General features: G+C 40.0%; 1 long non-coding RNA gene across 2 annotated transcripts in view; it reads right to left on the bottom strand.

Annotated features, from left to right (window-relative positions):
• Positions 1-27982, bottom strand: part of LOC131277540 (uncharacterized) — a 202586-nt gene that overhangs the window by 163212 nt on the left and 11392 nt on the right. For both annotated transcript variants that reach the window (XR_011648195.1, XR_009184697.2), the window contains one exon: positions 14730-14807. This is a non-coding gene — a long non-coding RNA (uncharacterized lncRNA). The remainder of the gene's footprint in view (positions 1-14729; positions 14808-27982) is intronic.

Genomic DNA, 27982 nt, shown 5'->3' with positions numbered 1-27982 from the left:
CAATGACAGATACAGCCCTCTACACATTTTGTCATAACCTATAAAGTTGTGTCAAGCAGAATGTAAACTATAGCCATGCTCAGTAGCAATGCTTCAATATGTGTTCAACAATTGGAACCAATGTATCACAGTAATCAAAAATTTTCTTAATGGAGAAAAATGGGGGAGAGTTTCAGACTCTTGCTGCAGCCAATGATGGCTCAAAATGGTGAGATGTACAATGATATCACCTCCAGACTGGCATGGTTTCATGGTGCTAAAGGGCACTTATGCACCAGGCTGGTGGAATACTGGAGCCTACCTCCCTAGCTCTTCTCTAGGGTCAATGGTGCTGCAACATGCTGGCTGTATGAAGGGCATACCAAGTGGAGCAATGATTACCAGAGACATGTAGGTAGAACTTAAACACAATTGGCACTATGGCCTCCTCCCATGGAGAGAGAACATGTATGGTATTGTAAATCTGGAGCTTAGATCTATTAATTGCCACTCAAAAAGAAACTTATGCATTAGTTGCTGCATTAATTACTATTAAGCAGAGAACCTATATGCCTAACGATTATAATGAGACATTTCTGTTCTAGATCATATGCAGAGGGATACTGAACATGTTAAAAGGTCCTGGCAAACCTCATTTTCTAAGTAGTTAATGAAAGGCATGCTTAACCCAGGTCTCTCCCTAGCCCTTATTCCAAAACCTGTCCCACTCATATCCTGGGGCTGACTGGCAAACCACATGCCATCCTACCAGTGCTAAGCATTTTCCTACCAGGAAGGAAATGGCTGGAGGAACAGGTGGCTGTCACAGCAGAGGCTCCATGGGGTGCAGATCAAAAGGCTATCTGGGAGCTCCTTTAGAGTCATTGTGCCCACACTAACAAAACTGCTTCAGCTTTAAAGCAATTTCATGTTCCATCTATTCTTCCCTACTCCTCCTCTCATGACCTTTGGTAACTACTATTTTATATAAATTTTACAAGTTCTTCAGTTACACATGCTAATAACTACAATAGCAATAAATCTACAGTGGTCCATGGTTGCACTCCCCACTTTGTTTATCCCTCGGTCTTGAGGTATTGGGGATGACATCCACTCTGCTTAAGAATGAGAGGAGACTTAGATCTTATTTGGCAGATAGAAGGAATTGTCTTGCTTGAAGTTGTATATACTCTTTGGGTTTTTTTGGATGGGGGTTGTCCATCCAAAATTTGGATACCAAATTAGATAACTGTCATCTGTGCAGAAGTTACATCACCCAAGTTAAAAATTTTTAAAGTTTCTTAGTGACAGGACAAAACAACACCTGTATCAGTTTTATCCATTTCTAATGCTGGAAAGAATTCCTGAACTCTCAGTAGCTTGTCCTTACTGAGAAGGCTGCACACTGACAGGTGCTCACTCTGCTCTCCAGCCCTAGCTGCATACTCTGCATCCTGTTCTGCAGCAGACTCTCTGGTGACACTTGCCTCATGGAGTCAGAGAAGGAGGGAAGCTCCCCATCCTGTCTGCCTTTATAGCCCAATTTCTCCTACTAGAACTGGAGGTATCTTCAAGGATACTGCAAGAGATGGACTATAGATTCCATGTGATGTCACTACATCCCACACCATTTAAGAGCTAACCTGATTCCTTCTTTCCCAATATCCTTTTGATATATGGAGAGAAACCACTAGCTTTATCTTCCTATCTCCTATTGCCTCAGTCAGCTCTAGTTATATTTCACACACTTATATAATTATATATAATATTTTACAAGCAAAAACATGTCTGGCTTTCCTACAGGTTGAGTGTTGCTCACAGTCATGCAATAAATTTAGGACCAGGCCCTAAATACTATCCCAGCATTCCAAACTTACAATCATGTCTTCCTTTTCATTCAAGTTTCTCTCCAGTGCTTCTCAAGACATGTGAGAGACTTGCTTTTGAATGAGGTAAGTCCTTGCAGAGCTCAGATGAAAATATACCAAAATGAATGTTCTTGAACAATCAGAAATGCAAAGAATCACAAATAGAAATTGAAGTATTCAACCCATATTGTATGAAGAGTTACAAATAAACATAAACAACTGATGTGTATATCATTCACTGGAAGGAATTTATATATTTTTAAATATTTTATGACCTATGTATATGGATTTGGGTATCTTGATGCTACATGTCTAACTTGAGTAAAAATTAAAATATAAAAAAACAAATGCACATCACTCCTATAATGATACCAAATGAACCAGGCACATCTGAGATATACACATAAAGAATTACATAGAAAAAATCCAATATTAATTGGGTAAAAATAAAAAGATATATGCAGACCTTTAAGAGACTCATATCTAGTCATTTTTCCCAATTAACTATTTAAAACATTTACTAGGAAATAAGTTATTCTTACTAAATTGTTGTGTAAGAGTGATATAAAAATAGGTATTTATAGTAGCAGTATTATATACTAAAAGGTACTTGGTGTCCAAGGAAATTTCCTTATTAAAACTTACTAAAGGCAAAGGATTTATCCCTTTTGTTCCTATGAAACTCTGGTCCATGTTTCAGGACTACAGGCTAGATTTGTACAAAGTCACTTCAAAATGACACCAAGCAGTGGTTTAAATCACTTGAGGCATTTTCTTTGGTCCCATTCCTGATTTACATCAGAGATATATTTATATATGGTGTAATATTTATATATGAGTAAGAGCTTATACCATGGAAAACCATCATACAAATAGCTTACAGATACTTGTAAGTGCCAACTGTGACCAAAAATAATTGGACCATTTGTAGTAGGCAAAATGAATTCAGCAAAAGATAAATCCACTTAAAACTATTCACAATTTTTAAAAGTGTAGAAGTCAGATCACGTGTTACTAGATCTACCATTCTATTTTATTCTGGTAAAAATAGTTATGGTAGGACCATGAAGACTTAAATCTAAGAAGAATCACAGAACTATGAACTAAAGTCACTGTGGCAGATAAGATCAAAGAACATTTCAAAAGTTTCATCCTTAGATATGAAAACTAAACACAGAAATGACAAAAATAATTCTTTAAGAAATAAAATGTAACGTAACAGTATATTACAGCTTTAAAATATTTTGCTTAAATAAAAAATATTGACTGGGATAGCATTGACTAGAATGTTTCTTGAATATTGTCTTCCCTACAGAGTTTTCATGGGAAAATTGATGTAGGGAACTTGCCTCAATTTCAATATTTTATGAGATTAATGCACTACATAATAAAAATGTGGGAAAAATGGCTCTGGGAGTTTTGAGACATGTATTTTCTCTTAAAATGTTTCTCTGTTTTTGAAAATAGTGGAATAAAATGCATTCCTTCAACATAATTCTGACCAGTTTCTAGAAATAATCCTTCACTTAACATCCAATTATCTGAAAGTACACATATCATATTTTAGATCGAAAATACCTCTGAGTCTACATAACAATTCAATATTCTGACATCTTTTTGATAGTCATGGTTACTCTATTAGTCAGGGTTCACTAGGGAATCAATAGGAGATATCTGTCAATAGTAAGAGATTTTATATGAGTCTCTCACATGACTGTGGGGATGCACAAGTCCAAGTTCCACAGGCAGGCTGCAAACTAAGGGCTCCGATGAAAGTCCAATGAAGGTTCTTGATGAGTTTCTGGGAGACAGTGGTTGTCTGGGAATGCTGGGATCACTTCCCCTTTTAAGGCATTCAGCTGACTGGATAAAGCATTACTCATTGCTGATGACAATCTCCTTGACTGATGGAGATGCAATCAGCTATCTATGCAGTAAAGTCACTGGTGACTAAAGTCCATAAATGTCCTTGTATTACAATTAGCTCAGTGCTTGCTTGGCCAAACAGCTGGGCACAATTACCTGGCTGAGTTGACACATTAGCTTAACCTTCACAGTTATTCCACTCATTTTGAATTGTGCACCTTTACAACCACAAGTTTCTTTCTAATGATTCTCACCATATCTATGGTCCCTCATACATGGGAGACACTTATATATTTTAATGTAACATTTATTGTGATGTATGTATCAAAAAAAACTCAAATAAAAATTTAAAAATTTAAAAGATAAGAGGTTCTGTGGGCAGCAGACTTGGCCCAGTGGTTAGGGCATCCATCTACCACATGGGAGGTCCACGGTTCAAACCCTGGGCCTCCTTGACCCATGTGGAGCTGGCCCATGCACAGTGCTGATGCACGCAAGGAGTGCTCTGCCACGCAGGGGTACCCCCTGTGTAGGGGAGCCTCATGTTCAAGGAGTGCACCCTGTAAGGAGAGCCACCCAGAGTGAAAGAAAGTGCAACCTGCCCAGGAATGGTGCCACATACATGGAGAGCTGACGCAACAAGATGATGCAACAAAAAGAAACAGATTCACGTGCCGCTGACAACAGAGTGGACAAAGAAGAAGACGCAGCAAATAGACACAGAGAACAGACAACCAGGATGGGGAGAAGGGGAGAGAAATAAATAAATAAATTTTTTAAAAAATAAGAGGTTCTGATTATGCCACACCCTACCCCAACCCACACCTCACACATCAACCTCTTTCATCAGGGACACATTCACTGCATTTTGGTGAATACATCTTGGAGCACTGCTATACCACCTGGATTATGGTTTACATTGAAGGTTACACTCTCTCCCAGTCCATTCAGCGGGACATGGCAGGATATATAATGTCCTGCATCTGTCCCAGCAATATCATTCAGGACAACTCCAAATCCTGAAAATGCCCCCATATCACACCACTTCCTCCCTCTTCCTGTACTCAGCAACTCCCCTGTACACTGTCTCCACATCAATGATACAGTGTCTTCCATTGCTAGAGTCACAACAGTTCTATAGTAGAATACCAGTAAGTCCACTCTAATCCATATTTTATTCCACCATCCTGTGGACCCTGGGATAGTGATGTCCACTCTACCTCTAAATCGAGAGGGGGCTTAGATCCCACATAGCTGATGGATGCAGTTCTCCTGCTTGCAGTTGTAGACTTTCCCGGTTCCCTGGTGTGGTGGTTCACCATCCTCACCTCCCTGTTAGCTGACCTGGGTAAGTCCAATGAACTGGAGAGTAAGGTGCCACAACTCTGCTGAGACTCAGGGTCCAGCTGGCACATGGACAGCCTAGAGATTCAAGTCTACTGAGTATACACCAATGCCAAGTTCAGCAAAAGTGACAGATGAGGCATGTGTAGAGAGGTCACATGTGAGTCCAACTCCATCACACTTGAGGGCACAAATTACAAAGTAGGGTCCACTGGCAAGGCATTGAACACCAGAGCCATCTGCAATGACTGTAGAACATGTGTGCCTCTGTAGCCCTCAGGAGCACCACTACCTGAGGTTATCTACTTTAGCTGTCTCTGGAATCCTGCCGAGGTGTGCATAAGTGCAACCCCTCTGATGACCTCCCAACTCATTTTGAAGTCTCTTAGTCATATAAACTCATTTGTCTTTACCATTTCCCCCTTTTATTCAAGGCGTTTTTCTAGTTGCATCACCAGCTGCTACTTGGGAGTAATTCCTCGGTGCAAGGAAGGCTCATCCCCGGGAGTCATGTCCCACGTGGAGGGCAAGGTAACACATTTACATGCTGAGTTTGGCTTAGAGAGAGGCCACATTTAAGCAACATGGAGGCTCTCAGGAGTAACTCTTATGCACCCTGCAGCTCTAGGCCTAGTTGGAATTTCAAGCACAGAGGCTCATAAGCATAGTCATCAGTACCAAGGGCCCATCAATGGACCATCTTTCTTCACTGGTCTTTGCTCATGCACTAGGGGGACGGTTGCTGTTCTGCTGGGGAATGTGACAGAGCTCCCCTAGCTGGGAACTCAGCACTCCCTCAGTTGTTGTTTGTAACTCTACCTACTGTGACAATACCCAATGAATATCCAAACATTTTTATATACCCTATATACATGCCAAGGAGAACTCCCTCCCAACCATGTGCCCCCCATCAATGACACCCCATACCAGTGTTCCTCCCCTGCCATAGTTGAACCCCACTGTGATTCAAAACTTCTTCAAAAATGAAGCATAATATATTGCCAAATTTGATCAGTACAAAAATGAAATAGTAATAGGTTTCAAGATTAGAAACAAAATTCATATTTAGAAAAACTGAAATAAAATAAAAAAACAGGGGTACTAAAAAATGAAAAATATCATGAAACTTTGGTTTTGATGTTTTGTCTCATCACTGTAATAGCTGTTGCCCTGTATGTACAGTGGCAAGGCAATCTCTTCCATTCCTTCCTTGGTACCTACACCCTTTTTTTTAAATTTTTAATTTTGTCTTGAAAAAATTTAGATCACAGTAAAGTCACATATACAATATAGGGGACTCCCATATAGCCAATATCAAACCCCAGCAAGATCTTTTCATATCCTCTTAAGTATGGGTCTTCATACTCCTTTTCTCCACTGCACCTGTCCTTCTCTAGTTTCTTTCTCCATCTGATTATTATTGCCCCTTATTTAAACTCTTATTTTGGAAGGGAACAACTGCCATCTTGTCTAGGTACCTTTAAATGTGTATGTATTTTCAAAATCAATTATCTTTAAAGGTGTTTTCAATTACATGTCTTTAAATAATTTTATTTCTGAACTTAAGCTTATAAGTATTTTACAATTAAATTTTAATTTCTCATTGTACTTTAGTGCTGCCTTTTCAATGACTCTTATCATTCATATGAGGCCATTTGAATTTCAGTTTTCTTTTTATTTAGTCTTTTAATTTGGTTTTCGTGGTGGCAGTTATTTTCAGATTTTTTAAAAAACTTTATTTCTAGTGCTATAGATTCCCAATCCTATAGGTTCAGAGTCATTTTAATAGGACCTACAATTTTACCAACAATTGGTTTTCCTATTATCAGGCATATAAAAGATCTGCCAAAGTAACTTATGTATATCACATGGTCCAAAAACTCATCAGTAATTTTTGCACATACTGTATTTAAACACTTTAATTTAGAAATAACCTCTAGCAAGAAAGAATAGATGTAATTTTGTTTACTGATATTTTAAATTTTTCCATCTACACATAAAAATCCTGCCAGCCACAAGACACCTTATTCTCTTACTGAGCATCTTGAAAACATGTACATTACTCGGAATTGTGTGGATTCAAACCATGAAAATGTTGGTCTCCTACTAATGGGGTAACATTCTGGGATTTCAGAATTGCACATCCAGGCTTCCTGTACCCTGGGGACATTCTGCTGCTAAGTGGACTGTCATTTGTGGAAGTCACTAAACCCTATTCACAGCTCCATCTGTAACATCTATTGTGGAATTTCTCTTTTTTCTTTCTTTTTTAGTTAAGCCAGGAAAAAGGTTTTATTTAGAAATGGGAGAAATAAGAGAACTTGCTGAGAAATGGAGAGCATGGAAATAAGCACCAATACTGGTGTCAGCTCCTCTAGGCAGAGAAAGTGAGTTCTGGCTTGTGGGTCACCTTCAAAGCTATTAATTTTTCCTCCCCTTATTAATGCTAATGGGAGGGGCCCAAGCTGCTATTGGTTATCCCACCAATAATGGGGGCCAAAGCTGAGTAGTCTTTGGAATATGCAGTGCCTCCCCTCAGCCCAGGAAAGAGTCCCAACTGGAACCTGAAAGTCAAGGTCAAGGACTCAGTAGGGTCTCATGGCCATGTAGTCTGTTAGCCATGTTGTGGCTCATCTCCTCATTTCCCTGTACTCAACTGTCTCAACTCACCCTCAAAGAGTTCATGCCATTATTCTTAAAGGGGTGCTGAGGGGCCAAGGTCATTCTTCTGTAGTTGCTTCCTGCTGGTTAGGGCAGTAGTCCCTGCCTGACAGGGCATGAACCTCTCTCACTATTCTATTGTGTTTGAGGAAAAATGGGTCCACATCCTGGTTGGAACTGGATGAAATCTCCACATGAGTAATAAGGCATTGATTCATAAGAAATAAACTTAATTTGAATTTTGAAAATCCATGGTACCAATAAAGAGATAAAGAAGATGGTGGTAAAAAGACCCAAAAAGGGGTGTAGTCATGACATATTAGATCACAAGAGTGAGAAAGGCCAGGTACCTTCAGAGGCTGCTTCCTCCCAAAGTTGATGGAAACAGCATTCTTCCTTGAATTCTTTTATGCTGCTGGTTAACTCCAGGGAGAGACTGTAGTAGACCTGCTAGGTTTTGGTATGAACTTCAATCCCAGTTCCTACAGCAGTGGTTATGCTTAGGACAGCTAGGAGCAGTGTGAAGAGGGACTGCCCTAGACATAAACTCACAGAAACAGTATAGGCAACAAGATAAGCACATGGCAAATAAAATAAAGATGGTACTTAAGAGAGTCATTCCTTTATCTTACAGCTACATTCCTTACCTACTTATAAAATGATTTAAGTTTACCAAGATTTTTAACATGCTCAAAACCCTTCTGCATATGATCTAGAATTGAAGAGATATTCTCTTATTCATCCATATGTAGGTAAGTACTTAATACTAATCGATTCATGAATTAATGCACAAATTCCTCTTTGAGCTGCAGTTAATAGATCTAAGCTCCAGGTTTACAATACCATACATGTTATCTTCCCATGGGAGCAGGCCATCATGCCAATTGTGTTTAAGTTCTACTCACAGTACTCTGATCACTGTTGCTCCACATGGTGAGTCCTTCACACAGCCAGCGTGCTGCAGTACAGCTGATCCTGAAGAGAGACTAGGAAGGTAAGGCTCCAGTGTTTCACGTGCCTGGTGCACAATGCCCTTTGACACTATGAAACAGAGCCACCATGGAGGCAATGTCCATTGTCCATCTGGCCATTATCAATCCGTCACTGGCTGCTGCAGGAGTCTGAAGCTGCAATGTACTCTTCATCCTCTTCAGGAGCATAACCAGAGATCTGATAGATACCTTTATTTTGTAGAGGTCAGTGACCAACTTGGCCAACAGCTCAAATGGACAGGCAACATGCAGGGTATTTCAGCCAGGTTTAGATGCACAAGAGATTTTTAAAGAGATAGACTTCCATATTGTTGATCTTTATATTCTTTCTAAATACCTCCAATATAATATATATTAAATGATACTACTTTTGCCAAGTTATGTAAATGAACAGGTATTTTATTTTAGCAGTATAGGAGAAACTACTTTCTCCAGTATTTTATGAAAACTAAGGGTTTCCAAAGCAATCAAGATTATCTTTCCATACCACCACTTTAACATGCAGATTGAGGTGGCCTCTGATAGGTTTCCCTGCTATGAAGTTACCCTTTATTATTAATATCAATGTACAGTTCTAATTAATAATGGTTTCCTGGAATTAGTCACTTAAATGCTTCAGCTTAGAAGATGCTTTTCCAAACTCCATATAATTTACCATAACCACATGGACTGGATACTTCACATTAAAATAAACTTATTAAACTACAATTAGGGAGGCAGTGACCAGGTTCCCACCTACCATATAGGAGGCCCCAGCTTCAATTCCCAGGGCCTCCTGGTAAAGGCAAACAGGCCTGAGCACTGTAGAGCTGAAAGTCCATTGACATGGAGAGCTGGCAGCCCATGCTGCACACAGTTGGTGCAGCAAGGTGACACAACAAAGTAAGACACAGAGGAGAGACACTGAGAGATGCAGCAGACTGGAGAGATGAGGCGGCTTGTGAAAGTGAATGCCTCTCCCCCACATCAGAGATTCCAGGATCAGTTCCTGGAGCCTCTTAAAGAAAAGACACGGGAAGCACATGCAAGTGCAAAAACAAAAAGGTGGGAGGAATAAATAAATCTTTTTTAAAAAATTACAATTAGCCAATGAAGCTTACTTTATTCATTGAAGAGAGGGCAAATCTACATTTCCTCTGTTTAACTTAATTCCATTAAACATGAATTTAGAATTTCATTGTCTTAAAGAATTAATATAATATTTATTTAATTGGCATTCTGAAAATGTAGGGAGATTACATCTAAGTTAAATAAAATTGAAATCATTATAGTTTATTCCAGGGATGTTCTTTTTCCTTCCTTTACAAAAGGTTTAAAACTTCTCTTGTTTAATAAAATTCTAAAACTGTGAATAATCTTAAAAGCATACTGAATGCTAGGTTCTGGAATATATTAGAATTGTTTAATTTGTTTCAATCATAATTTAGAAAAGATCTTCCATAGCTTTCAAGGACTTTTCCTTTGCCTCCTGAAATTCATTAATAGGATTATTAACCACCATTATTTTAAAGCTATTGAAAGGTTTAAATTGGGGAAACACAGGTCAAACTGATTTTTAATTCTACAGCCTAGATGATTGTTTTAATCTGCCACACCTAGCCCCTCACTCAGAGCTCTGGCAAAGAGAAGGCCCAGGGGGCTGGGAAGGTTAAAGGGCTCAGGAAAACCTTTCCCTTTCCCAATTCCCAAATGCCCCACTCCCTTCCCTTCCCATACTTTCCCATATTAACAACATCCCTCATTAGTGTGATACATTGGTTACAATTGATGACCACATATTGGAGCACTGCCACTAAGTGGGGATTATACTTTACATTATAGTTTAAATTCTCTCCCATACAATTTTATAAGTTATGACAAGACATATAAAGGCCTGTACCTGACACTGTAACATCATTAAGCACAATTCCAGTGTCCTGAAAAGGCCCCTTATTACACCTATTTTTCCCTCTCCCTCACCTCAGAACCTCTGGTGGCCACTGCTTCCTCATCAATGATAAAAGTTCTTCCATTACTAGAATCACAATAAGTCTGTAACAGAACAGTAGGTCTACTGAAGTCCATCATTCATTCCCCAATTGCAAGAATTCTGGAAAGGGGATGCCCAGTGTGCCTCTAACTTAGAGGAGGCTTAGATCCCAAGGGGCAGGTGGATGGGACTATCTTCTTGTAGTTGCAGACACTGTCTGTTCTTTGGAATGGCTGTTGTCCATTCTCATCTCCTTGTCAGATGTCCTTGGTGAGTCCAATGAACAGGAGAGTAGGTGTTGCAAATATCTTGAGTTTCAGAGCCCAACTGGCACATAGAAAGCCCAAAACTATAAGTCTCTTGGGCATAAGTTCTATTACTAACTATAGGTTCAAATACAATTGGCAGAAGAGCCATGTGTTTTGAAACCACAACTAAGTCTAACTCTGTCACACTGGGGAGCATAAATTCCAAAGTAGGACCCAAGGGTGGGGTGCCAAACTCCTCAGATGTCAACCCAGCTTATAATGTCTGGCTGTCTCCAGAGCTCTCAGGAACCCACCTATTTGAGGCAATTATTTACTGTAGCAGTCAATCAGATCCTACTAGGACGTGCATAAGTGTAACCTCTAGAATGATCTGCCCACTCACTTTGAAATCTCTTAAACCATATAAACTCATTTGTTTTTACTCTTTCCCCCTTTTGGTCAATGTCTTTTTCCAGTTTCTTTGCTACTTGGTGCTTGGCAGTAATCCCTCGGTATAAGGGAGCCTCATCCCTGGGCATTATGTCCTATGCCAGGGGGAAGGTAGTGCATTTATATGTTGAGTTTGGCTTAGAGAGAGGCCACACTTGAGCAATAAGGAGGCTCTCAGGAGATAACTCTTAGGCAGCCTATAACACTAAGCTCAGTTTCAAATTCAAAAGTAAAGGTTCATAAATACAGTCATCAATATCAAGGGCCCATCCTCTTTTATTAGTCACTGCCCCTATACCCAGGGGATTCTTGCTGTCCCATTAGGGAATGTGGCAGAACTGGACATTTAATGTTCTCTTGGTTATTCTGTGATTCTTCACCCACTATGACAATGCCCCATGAACATCTGACCACATGCCTCACATACATGCCCCAGGTGAACCTCTTCCCATGAATGCCTCATCATCAACACCCCACACCAATGATCCTCCCCTGTCACAGCTGGAGCCTTTCTTAGATCCAACATTTCTTCAAAAAATGAAGCCAATGAAATAACCAAACACAATTAATAAGAAAATGAAATGATAGTTTAAAAAATAACAAAAATAAAATTTTTTAAAAATTGAAAAAAAATTTTCATTATGCCTTTCATCACTATAAGATCTGTTGTCTTGTATGTACAGTAACATTTTCTTCCATTTATTCCCCTAGTGTCTTATTTTCTTCATTGTATCTTCAGAGAGTCTTTAGGTTATAGAAAAGCCATGTGGAGAATATAGGGTATTCCCATATACCCAATATCCTCCCCCTTTTCCTGTTTCCCCTATCAATAACATTTTACATGTGGATGGTACACTTGTTACAATTGCTGTACAAATATTGAAGCATTGCTACTAACCATGGTCAATGATTTACATTATGATTTATAATTTGGACCCTACACTTTTATAAATTTTGATGACATTTAACAAGGCCTGTATCCATCACTGTAAGACCATGTGGAACAATTCCATCACCCCAAAAATGCCCCATGTTCCACCTATTTTATTTCTCTTTCACTTCCCCTTGGGATCTGGGCAAGCATCATGCTTCGTTCCTTAAGAACGAGATTTACGGTTACAACAACACTGAGGGCTCCATACACTGGCCTGTCCTCCCATTTAAGGCACTGCCTATGATCTCAAGATACTCCTGCCACTCTACTTGAGAACACACCAGAACTCCCCAGGAGGCCACCCCTTCCCTCTCATTATGTGGGTCTCCACCCTCTGATAACACATACTACAATGGGATGAATACTCACACATTCCCTAGAAGGCTGCCTCAGGTGGGCCCTGTCCTGCATGCTCTCCACATCCAAAACCCTAAACCAATAACTCTCCCTTCCGTATTTGCCAAAATAACATTCTCAATGTTGTCATTTCAACCACATACCTACAAATCCCGTGTTCACCTGCTCCCTCCCCCAACTCTCCCCCCAGTTCCATGTACAGTTCAACCCACCCTCCCCTCCCCAACCCCTCACAAACCAGCACCACCCAACCCAACAGCATCACTGCACCACTGTCACACCCATTCACTACACAACTAATCCCCAGAGCTCATCTGTTCCCTCCCCCAACCCTCACCCCAGTTCCATGGACAGTGCAACCCACCCCCACCCTACCCCCTTGCAGACCAGCACCACCCATCCCAATAGCCTCACTGCACCACCGTCATGCCCAGCCACTGCACAGCTCCACCCTTCCACCTTATCATCAGTTTTCCCCATAAGGGCACTGGCTCACAACCTTCTACACCATTTCTGACAGACACTTAAATTTAAGCAAGGATTAAAATAAAGTGGTCATTTATTGGCAAAGCAGCTGTGTTTCATGGATTGGGCACTGACCTTGGAGTTTCCACTCCCACGTGTGAATCCAGCTCTGAGTCATATTAAGTTGTGAGATCTCAGGCAAGACACTGGACCTTTAATTAACCTTCCCCAGCATCTACACTACATACTTTATATACATTAAGTCATTCATAGACAAATGTCATGGTTGATTTACTATTCTCCTCAGGTGGAAAAACTGAGGTACAGAATTCTATGTGCAACAATGACAAAAAATAGAAGTGAACTTCATCAGAAGTCAAAAGTTTTGTCAGTCAAAGGACGTTATCAAGAAAGTGAAAAAAAACCTAGAGAAATAGATGCAAATCTTATTTCCAGTATGGGTTTAAATAGCCAGTATGTATAAAAGAACACCAACAACTCAACAACAAAAAGAAAAACAACCCAATTAAAAATGGGCAAAGGACTTGAACAGATAAATCTCCAGAGGATATATCAAATACCAATAATCACATGAAAAGATATTCAAAGTCATTATTCATTAGGGAAATTCCTATAGAACATACAGTATCTGCAGGGTCAGCATTTGTGACTCCATGGAGGTTGAAGTGATCTGGAAGATGTCAAGAAGACACTGGCGATTTTGGAAATTTAGGTGAGATATAGAACAAATGGGAGGCATCATGGGAAATTGTCATTGAATTTTAGAACCATTTGTAGGCTGATTATTATAAGTTACTTTAGGTTGCCATTAACTACAATTCTTTTCTTCTACTGTCTTTGCTATTCTTCTTACAGTAAGAAGGATGGCCCAGCAGCAGCTCATACTGTACTTGTCAATCCACGAACTCCACTCTACCCTCCTGCCCAAGGCCAGAATACTCCCTAATTCCTGGTTAAACACCAATGTGCTGGCAGATACTCTGTGACCTCCGAGCTCCCAAGGAATAAATGATAGTGGAGCTTCCCAAAGACCAAGAAGATGAGGTGGCCCATCTAATGCTGAGGTGAGGTCACTATTCTTTGTCTAAGATATAAATATCACCCTTTTTGTTTCTTTCTCTTTCCATTGACTTCAGATAAGGATATCTAATTATGTATAATATATTTGATACATACAATTTATAGCAGAGGAAAGTGTCAAGTGGGGTCCTCTTCAAACTGACCCCTTCTTTAAAAGGGCATCCACAAAAGGCATCAGATTATAAACTATGTGGTAGGGGTCTTTACCTCAGCAAAATTTTTTCCTCCACTGATTAAGAATTTTGTAATCACAAAGCAAAATGGACTTGAGGGATTTATGTTTAAGCAAAGTATGTGCTCTGCCACAGATGTCCTCCACTTGCTTATAGGGCCTTTGACTTGACCACCATTTCCCATCTGTTCTTCTAAAGCACCAAGGGAACAAAGTACCTGAGCAAACACAACACAGCATGATCCAATATGGAGTTTTCATTTCTGTAATTGAGAATGACTCTAAGTGGAAGCAAAAACAGCAAATATTCTGGAAGCACTCACTCTTGAGGAAATATCTGCTTAAGAAAATCAGAGCATTCCTCCTTGGCTTTGTCTGGAGAGTCATTCTGTTTCCATATCCTGGAAGAAATAAGGATTGGGGTATGGTTAAAGAGAGTTTCCAGGTAAAGAACTAGGTCTTACAAGCATCAGTGTTCCCTTAGGTGGCATGGACTCTGTGTACAGGGACTGGGGACTGTCTATGTGCAAGTCTGAGTGGTGTGCTTGTGAATGTGGGGGTAGGGGAGGGACTGTATGTGTCCTGGAGAGGGGCAGTGGGATGCATATCCTTGAACACACTTCTAGCCTCCGCTCTACACCCAGATCCAAAATTCAAGGATTAGGAATAAAACCTGAACTTGCTTTCATTTGAGAGGGATTGCTGTCCAGCTGCCCCTCAATACTTCCCAAGGCCTGGCAGGCTTTCTGGAAGACTTGTGTGAAAGGGCTACTGCCTGGCTTGTTCCACACACTGGCTCTCACATTCCTGCTGATCTGGTCTCCTGGAATGAACCAGGCCCACCATAGAGTCTCTGGAGCACAGAGCTCCTCTCAGGACCCACAGCTCCAGTGAGACAGGTCAGCCCTGTCCCCCAAACTCTACCACCCCCCTCCCTGTGAACTTTCCTCAGGCCACACAGGCGTTTTCCTGTACTGGGCCACTCGGACATGCATAAATGTTTTCTTCCCTCCCTCCCCCAGCTGCCAACACTGTTCCAGAACAAGTTTGGTTCCAGAAATTATTCTGTACTGGTTCAAGACAAGAGACTTGGGAAGAAAGAAGAGATGAAGAGAAAAAGAGGAAATGAGGAGCAGGTCAGAAGAGGGGAAAGGGAAACAAGTGCATATGGAATCCACTGCTTTTCCAGCTTTCTTTTTGGCATTTCAGGAAATTCGGCAAAACGGAGGGCAACACTAGGTAACTGCGATCAACATTTTATGTTAACATGCAAGTGGAGCTAGGAACTAGCTGGTAAAAATAGGCACAGGAGGTAAAGGATGCCCTAACAACTTCTACCCAGGGGACAGAAACACTTTCCATAAAAGTGCCTAAGTTGCTTGGCCATCCATCCAATGACTCCTTAATTTGGGCAAGAGGGCAAGTAGGGTCACCGTGTACAACTTCCTCTTCCATTAATCTCTGATCCTTTCCAGATTCTGGAACTTGTGTTTGTTTTCCAGATCCTAGTATCAACAGCTACAAAGACCATGCATGAACTGAAGGTCTTTGCCAGAGCCTCAGAGGAGCTGGTGTTTGCAGACTGAAAGGCATAATTCCTTGAAATGGAGACACCTCAGTACTCAACCCCTTATACCCATTCTCTAATCAGCTGATTTAGTGAAAGTCTGGTTTTAGCTTGACAGATTTAAAGTGAGGTTTAGAAAGAGACTTTACTTTTAATGTTAGGTATTATTATATTAAACAATATTTATCTCCTACAAGTTTTCTTAATATTTATCAAGTACCCTAAAGAGAGTTAAAACTTCCTGAATTATCCTATGTCTGTCTCCCCAATAGCTTTCACCAAAGACACTCCCTCTCTCATACAACACAACCCCATTTAGTCATAGTGGAACAAGTGTAAATGTAATATTTAGCATCTGTCCTCAGGCCAATGTCTTTCTAAACACTTTCTAAACCTTTACTGACCTCTGTTCACTCAGCTGGACGGGAATGTGGGAACAGTATTACCCAGGGTCTAATTGTATAATGTGGACTTCCATGTCTTTTATATGTGCAAATCAATTTTGTTGGGTATAAAATTAATGGCTCCAATTTCTTCTAACACAATATATTGTCTTCAAAAACCTTGATGAGGATCTAATTTTCTATCTATTGTGCTAGATGCACAAATGATTTTTTCTTTTTCTGTAAAGCCCATCAATTCTACTAGACTATATATTGTCATATTCATTCTCATTCAGTGCTCAAAGCATTCCTTCTATTTACAGACAAAAATGATACCTTTAAATTTATTTCAGGTCTCTGCTTTGGTTTTGTCTTTTCATGCACACCAGTTATTCACATATTGGTTCTTCCATACCTATCATTAGCTTTTGACACTTTTTCTCAAATCTTTAAAAAAATTTTATTTTCTCTTGAATAATTTTTTTCTCTCATCAACTTCTATTTCCTATAAGGCATTATCATTCACTGTGTTTCTTCTAGCTTGCATTACATTTTGAAGTGATTTTTCCTTTTTTTTCCACATTCTTTCCACATTTCTGTCCCTTCATTTTTTATCTGATGTCTTTTCATATCTTGCTTCATTTTCTTAATGCCTAACGCCTTGTTTTTTGAAAAACTACACCATAAAGGACACCGAAATGAAGATTTTTCATTTCATTGTATGCTGTTACACTGCATTTATTCCTTTTTTGCCCTTTATTACCTTTGTATGTCATTTGACATGAGTATTTTTTCTATTGGTCATTTTATATGATTTTTTTCCCTTGAATTTATAGGCAGTATTATGATTCAGAACAGCTTTCCAAACCCCACAGAGCTGTCTCTCCTGTAGTTTCTGTAAAATGCTCAAAGACATGGCAGCTTAATTCTGGGTATTTCCTGGTTCCATATTTCTCCCACTCTTAAATATAGGCCTTTGTTCTCACTGTCTCTATTGTACAAGTCTTTTTCATTCTGCATCTGATTATTGCCTTTTAACCCAATATTGAGTTCTTTTTCTAAAATGGAACAACTGCCATCATCTTGCCAAAATCTAGTCATAACCCTTAAATGTGCATATATTTTCAGGATCATTTAGTTTTAGAGGTGTTTTCAGTTATATGTCTTAAAATGTAATTCATTTCTGAATTAATTTTGTTTAAAAGTATTTTATCTAATAATTTTTAGTTTCTCTTCTTTTATTTTTTAAATTTATTTCTCTCCCCTACACTGCCTCCCCCAGTTGTCTGCTTTTTGTGTCCATTCACTGTGTGTTCTGTGTCCGCTTGTATTCTTGTCAGCAGCACCTGGAATCTGTGTCTCTTTTTGTTGTGTCATCTTGCTTCATCAGCTCTCCATGTGTGTGGCACCATTCCTGGGCAGGATGCATGTTTTTCACACTGGGTGGCTCTCCTTTCAGGGTACACTCCTTGCCCATGGGGCTCCCCTATGCGGCAGACACCCCTGTGTGGCACAGCACTCCTTGCGTGCATCAGCACTGCGTGTAGGCCAGCTCATCAAACAGGTCAGGAGGCCCTGGATTTGAACCTTGGACCTCCCATATGGCAGACAGATGCCCTAACCATTGGGCCACATCTGCTTCCCTTTAGTTTCTTATTATTACTCTTGAAACTGAAGGTAAGTTCATCAATTCAAAGAGGATTATTATCAATTTGTGACATTAAATATAAACTCCAACATAATCCTACAAAATATCTAAAAAAATATACAGAAAAAGAAATAAGAATGGGAAAAAAACTGTTTCATTACAAAAGATCAACTATACACAAAAGAAGGCAGGAATGGAGGAAATAAGGGGGGAAAAGTACAAGATGTATAAGAAATGAATTTAAAATGCCTAAATAAATCCTGCTTTTCAAAGTACTTGCTTCAAAATAAATAGATTATAAGGTGTACATTCAAGAGACTTAAATCTTTGGACTGTCCATGTCCCAGCTGGGCTTTGAATCTCAACAGTTCATTGGACTCACCCAGTACAACTAACTAGGAAATGATGGCACAATAATGATGGGTGGATGGCACAACAACCATCCCAAGAAACATAAAGAGTCTACAACTGTAAGCAAGATATTCTCATGCATCTTGCTGTATGGGAGCAAAGCCCCCTCTCAATTAGAGGTGGAATGGGCATCACCATCCCAGAATCCTCAGCACTGGGGAAATGAACTATGGACTAAAGCAGACTTACTGGTATCCTACCATAGACTTACGTTGATTCTAGCAATGGAAGATTTGTATCATTGATGTGAAGGCAGTGGCCAGTAGAGGTTCTGAGGGAAAGGAGAGGGAAAAACAGATGTAATATGGGGGCATTCTTGGGACTTGGGAATTGCCCTAAATGACATTGCAATGACAGATACAGGCCATTATATATCTTCCCATAACTATAAAATTGTGTGGGAAAGAATATAAATTACAATGTAAACTATAATCCATGATTAGAGGCAATGGTGCAAAATGTATTCATTAACTGTAACAAATGTACCACACTGATGAAGGATGTTAATGTTGGAAAATTTAGGAGGTGTAGGGAATGGGGCATAAAGAAATCCCCTATGTTTTTTATACATCATTTATGTAATCTAAGTATCTTTTAAAAAATAAAAAATAAATACATTAAACTCACCAAAATACACATGTTGGCAGAATGTATTTTAAAAATACTTCAGAGAAGCGGACTTGGCTCAATGGATAGAGCATCCACCTACCACATGGGAGGTCCATGGTTCAAACCCAGGACCTCCTTGACCCATGTGGAACTGGCCCACGTGCAGTGCTGATGCACACAAGGAGTGCTGTGCCATGCAGGGGTGTCCCCTCTGTAGGGGAGCCCCATGTGCAAGAAGTGCACCCTGTAAGGAAAGCCACCCAGCATGAAAGAAAGTCCAGCCTGCCCAGTAGTGGCACTGCACACACCAAGAGCTGATGCAGCAAGATGATGCAACAACAACAACAAAAGAGACACAGATTCCCCAGTATCACTGACAAGAATAGAAGCAAACACAGGGGAACACACAGTGAATGAACATAGAGAGTAGACAACTGGGGTCAGGGTGGGAGGGAAGAGAAATAAGTAAAAATATATATTAAAAAAATACTTCAAACACCTATGTTATTTTAAAGACACTCATTTTAGATCCAAAGAACAAATAGTTTGAAAGTTTTGAGAAGAAAAAAAATATATTACATATTAAGAGTAACTAGAAGAGAGCAGGGGTGGCTAAACTACTATCAGAATAAAATAGCCTTGTAGTCCAAAATTATAACAAAAGGAAATGGAGGTTATTATATATTAAGAAAAGTGTCAATCCACCAGAAGGTATAGCAACATATATGCACAGAGCCACAAAATACATGAAACATTGGCAAAACTGAAAGAAGAAATAGTTATACAATAATAGTTGTAGACTTCAAAACACCAGTTGCAAGAATCAATCAGGGAAGCAGATGTGCCCTAACTGATAGAGCATCTGCCTACCATATAGGAGGTTCAGGGTTCCGTAACCAGGGCCTCCAGGCCCAAGTGGTGAGCTGGCCCATGCACAGTGCTGCCACAGGCAAGGAGTGGCATGCCACGCAGGGCTGTCCCTCATGTACGGGTGCCCCATGCACCAGGAGTGCACCCCTCAAAGTGTGCCACCCCACATGAAAAACGCAGCCAACCCAGCAGTGCTACCACACACAAGGGAGAACTGATGCAGCAAGATGATGCAACCAAAAGAGACACAGATTGCCAGTACCACCTGAGAATAATATAAGCAGACACAAAAGAACACACAGCTAATGGACACAGAGAACAGACAATGGAGGGGAAGAGGAGAGAAAATAAATCTTTAAAAAAAAAGAATGAGTCAGTCATCAAGACAATTTAAGAATGGAAACTGAGGATGTGAACAATACTATAAACATTCTGCACCTAACATATATGGAACACCACTCAACAACAGTAGATTACACATTCTTCTAAAGTGTCCATGGATCATTTTCCAGGCTAGACCATCTATCTGTTAGGGCACAAGACAATAAAAATTAAAGGATAGAAATCACACAAAATGCTTTCCTACCCCAATGGATTTATATAAAAATCAACAGAAAGAAAACTGTAATTGTACAATTAAGTAGAAACTATATGGCCCTTCTTAAAATAACCAATGGGATAATTTTCTGAAATCCACCTACAAAGAAAACCAGAAAATTCTTAGAGAAAATTTCTTTTTAAAATGTCCAAAAAACTATGGAAAGGAGCAAGGCACTACTCATGGGGAAACATAACTATAAATTCTTACATTAAGGAAGAATGATATCTAATCAATTACCTTTCCTCATATCTTGAGGAAAGAAGAGAAAACTAAACCTAACATTAGTAGGAGGAAGGAAATAATAAAGATTACAAAGGAGACAAGGAAGATAAAGCACAGAAAAACAACTGAGAGGATCAATGAAACCAAAGTTTGGTTCTCTAAAAAGATGAATAAAATTGACAAATCTTTATCCAAACAAACAAAGAGAAATGAGAGAAGATAAAAATAACTATTTAAGGCATGAAATTGGGAACATTACTCATCTGGCAAAAATTAAAAGGGTTATAAGAGAATGTTATGAACATTTATATGTCAATAAACTAGATAATTGAGAAGACATGAGCAAATTCCTAAAACATAAAAATAACCTGTTCTGACTCAAGAAGATATAAAAGATCTTAACAGACCTATAAAAGCAAAGAGATTGAATAAAAGCAAAGAGATTGACCTCCCATCAAGGAAAGGTCAAAGTCCAGATGGCTTCAGGGAGAATTGTACCAGATGTTCAAACAAGAATTAAGACCAATCCTTCCCAGATGCTTCCAAAAACTGAAGAGGTAGGAATTCTTCCTAACTCATTCCATAAGGCTGCTATTGTTCTGATACACAAACCAGATAGACACATCAAAAGAAAACAAAGAACAACTTCCATATGAATATAGAAGTAAAAACTCCCAACAAAACACTGGCAAATCAAATCAAACTACATATATTATAAGGATTATACCCCATGGCCAAGGGTGACAATTCCAGAATGCAGTGGTGGGCCAACCTAAGAAAATCACTTCAATAGCACAGAGAAGGCTTCTAATGAAATCTACTATGATTTCATAATAAAATTGCTCAGAAAGGGAAACGGACTTGACCCAGTGGTTAGGGTGTCCATCTACCACATGGGAGGTCTGCAGTTCAAACCCCGGGCCTCCTTGACCTGTGTGGAGCTGGCCCATGCACAATGCTGATGTGCGCAAGGAGTGCCCTGCCACGCGGGGGTGTCCCCCGTGTCGGGGAGCCCACGCGCAAGGAGTGCGCCCCATAAGGAGAGCCGCCCAGTGTGAAAGAAAGTGCAGCCTGCCCAGGAATGGCACCGCCCACACTTCCCGTGCCACTGACGACAACAGAAGCGGACAAAGAAACAAGATGCAGCAAATAGACACAGAGAACAGACAACCGGGGGGGGGGGGATTAAATAAATATTTTTTTAAAAATTGCTCAGAAAAATAGGAGTGAAACAAATAAATACAAAAAACTCACAGCTAACATCATAGTCAATGTGAGAAACAATGAAAGCTTGCAATGAAAGAATGAAATCTGAGGTCAGGAACAAGACAAGGATGCCCACTGTTACCACTTCTATTCAAAATTAAACTGGAAGTTCTAGCCAGGGTTATTAGGCAAAAAAAGAGAAAGGCATTCAAATCAGAAATCAAAAACTACCACTATTCTCAGATGATATGATCATTCATATTGAAAATCCCAAAAAGTCCACAAGAGATCTACTAGAGGAAATAAATTCAGAAAAGTTGCAGTATAAGATAAACACTAAAAAAATCAGTTTTGTTTTTCCATACCAGGAAAGAACACTCTGAAATGGGCATTAAACATCAATTCCAGTAGCTGCAACAACTACTCTGCAGTTCATTGGCATCACCCAGGGTAACTAACAAGGAGGTGGGGATGGACACCCACCATACCAAGAAACTGAGGGAGTCTACAACTGCAAGCAAGAGAGTCCCATCCATCAGCCCTATGGGATTGAAGCCTCCTCTCAATTAGAAGTGGAGTAGGTATCCCCATCCCAGAATCCTCAGGATTGGGGAATAAAATATGGATGAGAGTGGACTTACTAACATTCTACTATAGACTTACTGGTATTCCAGCAATGGAAGAAATTATATCATTGATGTGGCCACAGTGGCTGCTGGAGGTGCTGAAGGCAGAGAAAGGGAAAAAGAGGTGTAATATGGGAGCATTTTTGGAACATGGAATTGTCTTTACTGACACTTCAAAAACAGATACAGGCCACTATATATCCTAAAAAATTGAATGAGAGTGAGTAGAAAGAATGTAAACTATAATCCATACTTCCTGGCAATGCTCCAAAAGCGTTCATCAATTGCAATGAATGTACCATATTAATCAAAGAAGTTGTTACTGTGGGGAAGGGTGGGAGGTGTGTGGAATGGGGCATTTGGAAATCCCTTATATTTTTTGTGTAACATTTTCTATAAGCTAAGTACATTTGAAAAAATTAAAAATATCTTCTAAAACATTCCATTCACTATAGCCTCTAAAAGAATAAAATACCTGATAATGAGTTTAAATAAAGAGATGAATGACCTGTACACTGAAAACTGCAAAGCACTTAATTAAATTTGACCTAAATTATGACCTAATTAATTTTAATTAATTAAAGATGATCTAAATAAATGGCAAGATACCGTGTCCTTGTTTCAGATTTAATATTGTTACAATATCAGTACTATCTGAAGTGATCTACAGAATAAATGCAATACCCACGATAGGGGGAAGGCAACACATTTACATGCTGAGTTTGGCTTCGAGACTGGCCATATTTGAGCAACACAGAGGCCTTCAGGAGGTAACTCTTAGGCATCCTGCAGCTCTAGGCCTTGTTCGTATTTCAGGTGCACAGGCTTACAAAAATAGTCATTAGTATCAAGAGCTTATTGTTGGACCTTTCTTATTTTTTGGTCTTTGCCGTTGCACTTGGGGGACTGTTGTTCCTTTAGGGACTGTGACAGAGCTCCCCTGGCTAGGAACTCAGCACTCCCCCAGGTGTTTTTAATTGTAACCACTATGACAATATCCAAACATTTTTATGTACCCTGGATATATGCCCTGGAGAACTCCCTGCCAACCATGGTTTCCCTGTCAATAATATCCCACACCAGTATTCCTCCCCTGCCATTGTTAACCTCTCTGTGATCCAAAACCTCTTCAAAAATGAAGCCCAATATATTGCCAGGTTCCATTAATAGTAAAATGGAATATAGTCATGAGTTTAAAGGTTAGATATATTATAGATATTAACTTAGAAAAATTGAGGTAAAAATAAATTGGGGTATCAAAAATTTTAAAATGCAAAAGCTTTATTTTAGATGTTTTGCCTCCCATCACTGCAATAAGTGTTGCCCTGTATGCAAACTGGCAAGGCAATTTCTTCTGCCGAGGGATTACTACCAAGTACCAGCTGATGATGTAACTAGAAAATGACCTTAAATAAAAGGGTCAAGTTGGACCAGCAGAATATCTCAGTCTACATATAATATCAGGAGTTAAAAATGCTTTTTGACCTGAATAAAAGGGGGAAATGGAAAGGACAAATGAGTTTATATGGCTATAAGTCTCCAAAAAGAGCTGGGAGGTCATCAGAGGAGTTGCCCTTATGCACACCTCAGCAGAGTCCCAGATACAGATAAAGTAGATTCAACCCCAGGTATCTGTGGTCATGGCAGATGGAGTTCAGTGCCATGTCAGTTGGCCCTACTTTGGAGTTTGTGTTTCTGTGTGATGGAGCTGGACTCAGATCTGATCTTTGTCCACAAGCCTCTCCTGTTTTACCAGATCTGTAGTTGGTGCTGGGGTATAGTGTATACCCAGGGGACCTGAATCTCTGGACTGTCCATGGGATAGCCAGGCCCTGAGCCTCAACAGACTTGCAACTCCTACACTCTGGTTTATTGGACTTACCCCACTCATCTAACATGGAGATGAAGGTCAACCACCACACCAGGGAGCCAAGAGTGCCTACAACTGAAAGCAGAATTGCATCCAGCAACCATGTGGAATCTAAGCCCCCTCTTGATATAGATGTTGAGTGGACACAACCATTCTAAGGTCCACAGGATGGAGGAATAGAGTATGGATTAGAGTGGACTTACTGATATTCTATTCACGAACTATTGTGATTAGTAATCGAAGAAAATGTGGCATTGGTATGGAGAAAGTGGCCATGGTGGCTGCTGGGGCTAGGGAGTGGGAGGAAGAGATGTGATGTGGGGACATTTTCAGGGGTTGGAGTTGTCCTGGGTGGTGCTGCAGGGACAGTTACCAGACATTGTATGTCCTCCCATGGCCCAATGGGTGGATTGTGGGACAGTGTGGGCTATGGTGTGGACCTTTGACCATGAGGTGCAGCGGTGCTCAGAGATGTATTCACCAAGTGCAATGAATGTCTCATGATGATGGAGGAGGTTGTTGTTATGGGGGGAGAAGTAGGGTAAGGAGGGTGGAGGGTATATGAGGACCTCGTATTTTTTTAAAGTAACACTAAAAAAAAAAATTAAAGACAAAAAATGAAGAAAAAATAAATAAATGCAATACCTACCAAAATCTCCACAATCTTTTTTTAGGAATGGAAAAAGTTGATCCTCAAATTCATATGGAATAGCAAGGTACCAACTCACCAAAACAATCTTTCAGAAGTCTCTAACTATATAATAAGCAAATGCAACCAAGATATCATCCCAAATTATACAACATAACACAAAAAGAACTAGAAAATCTCATCTATTCTCCAGGGGAAAAAACAATCAGCCAATACAGTCCCAAAGGAACCAGAGAAGGAATTATGAAACAAAGCACTCTCTGCTCAATGAGAAAGGTAAACCCTCTTGGAAAGAAAGAAAAGATAGTTCTCAACAAAGAAACATAAACAACGACAAAAATGTAAAAGGAAACTTTAGACCTATATTTAAAATATCCAAAATTCAAGGACAACTAGCAAGATGGCAGCAGAGTAAGGAGCTCCTAGAGTCAGCTCCTGCTATAGGGCAGTTAGTAATCACAGTGCTAGCTAAAGCACCTGTTTGGGTGTGCCAGGAAGCCAGAAGAGCATCCTGCAACATCCTTGAAAGAATGGAAGGGAGGAGACTGCCCATCTGCAAAAAAGATTCAGAAGCAGAGCACCCCATGTCCTGGAGGCTAGTGCCCATCATCCACTGGAGGCACAAGCCACCTGGGGAGCTATTCTGCAGCTGGAATAGGAAGTTCCACTTCCCAAAAATGGGAAAGGAAAAGGTAGTTGGGTACCAACTTCAGCTACTGATGAGTAAATTGAGAGGGCTACAGTATATAATCCTAAGAACAGCTAAAGTTTGAACCTGACCAAGTCAGAAAGAGGCTGGGAGCCACCATCTGAACTCCATGTTGAGCACAAGGGGAGGCAGGACAGAATAAAAACCTCAGTGCTGGTAGGGACCAGCACCTTTCCATCCAGATCAGACTGCAGCTCTAGCATAGGACCCAGCCTCACCTCAAGCAGGGAGGAAGCTGGGGGACATGCATTAGCCTCTTTGGGAAATTACCAGCCAAGTTGAGATGCCAGTGAATATTCTACCATGGCAGCACAAGCTGCCTGAAGAGCTATCCTCTGGCTAGAAATGGATTTCCCAAAAACAGGGGAGGAAGAGAGTTGGCCACTGATTTCAGCTACTGATTATTAAATTCAGCTTGCTAGAGAGCAGCTAAAGTATGAACCTGTCCAAGTCAGAAAAAGGCTGGTGGCCACCATTTTTTAACTCTACCCCCAGCATGAGGGGAACCCAGGCTGACAGAAAATCACAGTGAACATAGGGACCAGTTTCTTGCACCCAGATCAGCCTGCAGTCCTATCCTAGGCTTCACCCCACCTCTGGCAGGGAGGAACCTAGTGGGCCCTGCACCAGCCTATCCAGGTAACTGCAGGAACCTTTAGCTGACATGGACTGAATAATCAGAAATCTACCAGGACAACTGTGGTCATCTTGAACCTGCAATGCATAGATTGCAGCCCAAGCCTGCAGCTCCATCCCTGCCCCAGGCAGGGGTGAAAGGGGCGTGAAGCTTCATCAATCTCTCTGGGCAGCCACAGTCTAGGCCTGCATGACTTGAATTATTCCACACAGCTGTGATTCTGTCCCTACCCCTGGCAAAGGAGAAAGTTGAGAGAAGCTTCATCAGTCCCTGAGTAATGAGGGCAGGTTAAGCCTCCATGGCTTAGAGCACCAACTACATCCTTGGCTCCTACTGCACAACCAGCAAAGAAGAAAGGGCAGAAAAGTCATAAACTAAAGAGAAAAACTACACCCAGAATAAATACTCTACTACTCCAGATGCCAAGACAACAAAAAATTATAATCCACACCAAGGAACAGGAAGATATGGCCCAGTTAAAGGAACAAGATAATGTTCCAAATAACAGAAAGGACTTGAGACAACTAATCATAGAAGTTTAAGCAAATCTCCTTAATAAATTCAATGAGATGGCTAAAGAGATTAAGGATATTAAGGAGCACAAAGAAGAATTTGAAAGCATACATAGCAAATTAGCAGATCTCAAAATGAAAGGTGCAATAAGTGAAATTTAAAAACATTGGAATCATATAATGCAGACTTGAGGAGGCAGAAGAAAGGATTGGTAAGCTGAAAGAAATGGGCTCTGAAAGTAAACATACAAAAGAACAGATGAGGAATGGAAAAAATTGAACAAGGAATCAAGGAACTAAATGACAGCAAAAGATGTACAAACATACATGTCATGGGTGACCCAGAGGAGAAAAGAAGGGAAAAGGGGCAGAAGGAATATTTGAAGAAATAAGGGTAGAAAATTTCCCAACCCTATTGAAGGACATAGATATCCATGTCCAAGAATCACAATGTACTTCCATCCAAAAAAATCTGAATCAACCAACTCTGAGACACATACTAACCAGAATATCTGATGCCAAAGAAAAAGAGAATTCTGAGACCAACAAGAGAAAAGCAAAGCATAACATAAAGAATACCCAATAAGAAGATTAAGTGCTGATTTCTCTTCAGAAACCAGGGAGGCAATAAAACAGTGGCCTGATATATTTAAGATACAAGAGAAAAACTTCCAGCCAAGGATCTTAAAACCAGCAAGACTGTCTTTCAAAACTGAGGGTGAGATTAGAATATTCACAGATAAACAGAAACTGAGAGAATTTCTAACCAACAGACAAGGCTTTCAGAAATACTAAAGGGTATGCTAGACCTTGACAAGAAAAGACAGGAGAGAGAGGCCTGGGAGTCTAGAAATGAAGATCATATCAATAAAAGTAACTAAAAGAGGAAAAGAATGGTGAAAATATGGCAGATAGAAGTCAAAAAGTCAAGAAAAACCTTAACCAATGATGTAAGGCACTTGTATTCATAAAACTGCAACTCAATGTTAAAAAAAAGTTTAAAAAGTTGTAAATAACTAGAAGAATATTCCATGCTCATGCATTGGAAGACAAAAT

Source organism: Dasypus novemcinctus, unplaced genomic scaffold, assembly GCF_030445035.2.
Source record: "Dasypus novemcinctus isolate mDasNov1 unplaced genomic scaffold, mDasNov1.1.hap2 scaffold_134, whole genome shotgun sequence".
NCBI lineage: Eukaryota > Metazoa > Chordata > Mammalia > Cingulata > Dasypodidae > Dasypus > Dasypus novemcinctus.
This window is presented reverse-complemented; position numbering and strand designations above follow the sequence as displayed.